We start from the raw sequence: 3,706 nt of genomic DNA, 5'->3' as shown, positions 1-3,706 counted from the left end.
AATAAAAGTGAATTCATATTATTTTTGCAAAAATGTTAAAAAGTTAAAATGATAAAAATATTTATGCAATACACTATAACGGTGGAAGTTGCGACTGAAACATCTTCATCATAGTCTGAAGTGCTCTTTGGAGTTCATCGTATTTTCGCTTCCGCTTCTCTGCTTCTCTCATTGCGACCTCTGCTTCCCTTCTATCGCATTGCTTCCATCCATCTTTGCCTCTAAGTTGTAGCTAGAGTTCTTCATATTTCTTTTGAACCTCAACTGTGGTCGCTTGCATCTGAGCCATCTAGTCTTTTAACCTCGAACTTGACTTGAGCCCGACTCCCAAGCCATGTATTGTCATGAATGGATCCAAAATATTGGGTTGGGCTAACAAAAGATCCTTGAAATCGAACCCGACCATACCTTTCGGGACCCAAAACTTGAGAATAATCGGTTCTCAATGTCTTCAAGATGAACAGAACTATCACTAGAAGCAATCGCTTCAGACTCAAATCTTTTATCCTTTAGTTTTCCTAATAAATAAATCACATAGTTAGGAAGCATAATATATATTAAAAAACAAACGCAACATAACAATAGTCGCATTACAAGCAATGAATTAAACCATTAGAAAACAAACACTATAAATAACTAAACTAAGACAAATCGTATTAAGTAAACGTACCATAATTTCACCAGCTTCAGGATTCATAGCAGATCCATCTTTCTTCCTATGTGTAATTTCAAAAAGTTGAAGGCGTCCAACTTTTTAACCGGACGATAGTTCCTACAATATAGTAGTAAAAATATTATTTAACGGAAAGTTATACATATTTGACAATATTAAAAAATTAAAAATACCTTCGCCTCAGCTACACATGCAAAACTTCTCGACCCGGCTGTGTGAGTGAATTTTTTTTCTGCCTGCTGCTTTTTCCAACTCGTTCACGATCCTACATTATGAAATTTTTAGTACTTAAATAGTAAATACTATAAACCAAAATAATTACAATAGTTTGGAATTACATCATACCTCGCCTTTCTTCGAATGCCAAAATCTAACCGCATCTTCCTATTGGTACCTCAGCATACCCGGCGGGACATTTTGCAATTTCTCTTTGAGGGTTGTTTTTGTATTATAATAATCTTTCTTTAAAGTACTTTTATGGTCTCTCCATCTTTTTCCTAATGCCTTCTTTACATAAGCATCCGAGACCTCCAAAGCAAACCTCGCCTACAAAAAACACAAGTTAATACTATTTCCCAAGCATTACAGATGACATTAACCTTAAGTTACCTTAATATTATCGAGGGCTTGGTTTTTGTTGCTATCGGGCATTTGATGCCATGACTCGTAGTTGATAGGCAACATATTCGCATTTCGTGCTAAAATGCCCATGTATCCTGCTAAAATTCGAGCTTCTGATCCAACAGGCTGACCAAAACTGTTTCGTCCAACTTTGACACGCTTGACTGGATCTAACTCGTATAACTCTCTAAGTAGCGTACGTCCTCGACCTCTGCGCGTCCCACCATTTTCAGCTACAAATGGTATATTATAATATAAGAATTTGAAAAATAAATCAATTATAAGTCAACACGCATGTAAATTAAATGTAAAATTACTTTGAACTTCTGTAGGATCCTCAGCTGTAATCGGAACATTCGATGATCCAATTCATTGCTCATTGTTCAAGATATTTGTTTCATCGAGTTTGGATCATTTTGAACAATGCTTCCCCTTAGAATTTTTCTTCTAGGAATTTTATCTGCAATACACATAAAATAGTAGAAAACTTAATAACTAATTACAACAATAACAACACATATAAAATAGTTGAAATATATAATAAGACTAAGAATTAAATTATGATATTACATATAATTAAATAATCGAAAAATCTTACTACATCATTATTCGTAAATATCTTCATCCGTATCCTGACGAACCAATTGAAATTGTCCACTAGTACTAGGGATATTATCGTTTAAGTTTTGTTCTGGAAAGGGTAAAGTTTCTGATCTGTCGTCGATGTTATCTCTACTTCCACAGCCCATATCAAACAAGTCTCTAGGGATGTTACGGAGTACAACGTACCAACCCTCATCAGTTGGATCTTTTTAGTAAAAAACTTGTTTTACTTGAGATGAGAATACATACGACTCATCTATCGGTTGTTGTCCTGTGTGAATCAATCGGGCGAAGTTCACCATTGTAAAACCAAATTGATCTTGCTTAATTCCACGAGCAGTATTAACATCGGCCCAATCACCTCGAAATAAGACAACTTTCCATTTGCCATAGTAATCCAACTCAATTATGTCAGTAAGAAGTCTGAAATATTCCACATTTCCCTCGACAAGATTATTGTCCCTAGCAATAGCATAACTTGTAATTGAGGAATTAACAACTATTCCACAATTTTGCGTTCTCCTTAACCTTTCGCGATATTTTGTATGAAATCTGAATCCGTTGATGAGGAACACACTATATCTTTTAACCACTCGATTTGGACCTTGGGAGAGCCATTTAACTTCGTCGTTTACGTTCTTCCCACTCCAAACCTGTTGAATGGAAAGTAAACTGAGTAATTAAAAATGTTATGAGAAAACATTATTATTTGTAAGCGGAAGCTCCAACTGCATACCGTTTGGCTTAACCATTCATGAAAATATTCTATAAACAACTTATTGATATCTCGATGTTGTGTTCTTCGGGAGCGAGAACGAGATCTCAATATTTTTTTGTACTAACTATGTTAAAAAATGTTCACTTTGTTAGAAGATTAACAATTTTTAGTTTGATAAATATTTATCAAATTAGTAGAACTTACTTCCGTAAAGGTTCCATTCATTCGTGGTGAAACAGAACATATCGATGTGTTTGTACCCACGATAAATGATCTAATTCTGTAATTTCAACTTTGCCCATTGGTTCTCCAAAACTTTGGAACAAATAAGTATCGACGAAGTTATGGTCCGTGAGTCTAGCATTCCTATTTGGTCTATTCAACCTTGTTTCAACATCTTCCAAATATCTTGAGCAGAAGGTCATACATTCCTCTGCCAAGTAGCCTTCAGTAATCGATCCTTCTGGATATCGCTTGTTTTGGCAGTAAGACTTTAATTTGGATAGGAACCTAAACACAATATACAATATTATCAAAAGTTGTAACTAAAGGCATAGAGGTGAATGAAGGAAAATTTTAAAAATTTTAATTAACACCTTTCTATGGGATACATCCATCGATAGAAAACGGGTCCGCCAAGAATTGCTTCATACGGGAGATGGATTATCAAGTGAACCATAATGGTGAAGAAGGAAGGTGGGAAGAATTTTTCCATGTTGCATAAAGTTAAAGCGGCTTGATCCTGTACCTTCTGAAGTTCTTGAAAATCCAAAACTTTGCCACAAATGGCTTTCATTATATTGGATAGTTCAATTATACAAGATGTCACCTTCTTGGACATACAACATCGTAGAACAACTGGCAGTAAATCTTGCATCAAGATGTGATAGTCATGTGATTTTAGCGAATATAATCTTCGATCTTTAACAGTAACACATCGAGATATATTTGATGCATACGCATCTGGAACCTTTATATCCTTCAACACCGTGAAGAACACTTCTTTTTCCGTCTTCGACATTGACAAAATAGAAGGCGGCAAGCGATATTTCCCATTCGGAAGTGGATTGGGATGAAGATCAGGTCGGATT

General features: G+C 35.3%; 1 long non-coding RNA gene across 1 annotated transcript; it reads right to left on the bottom strand.

Annotated features, from left to right (window-relative positions):
- Positions 1-669: 669 nt before the first annotated feature.
- On the bottom strand, positions 670-1,521 carry LOC128032503 (uncharacterized). The gene is made up of 4 exons (XR_008188756.1): positions 1,283-1,521; positions 1,019-1,219; positions 847-938; positions 670-772 (listed from the first exon to the last, which is right to left on the bottom strand). It is a non-coding gene; the product is annotated as an uncharacterized LOC128032503 (long non-coding RNA).
- Between the last annotated feature and the right edge of the window lie 2,185 nt (positions 1,522-3,706).

The sequence above is a fragment of the Gossypium raimondii genome, chromosome 9 (genome assembly GCF_025698545.1).
Source record: "Gossypium raimondii isolate GPD5lz chromosome 9, ASM2569854v1, whole genome shotgun sequence".
Lineage (NCBI taxonomy): Eukaryota > Viridiplantae > Streptophyta > Magnoliopsida > Malvales > Malvaceae > Gossypium > Gossypium raimondii.
Note: the sequence above shows the minus strand (reverse complement) of the source record. Positions and strands in the feature narration are given on the sequence as shown.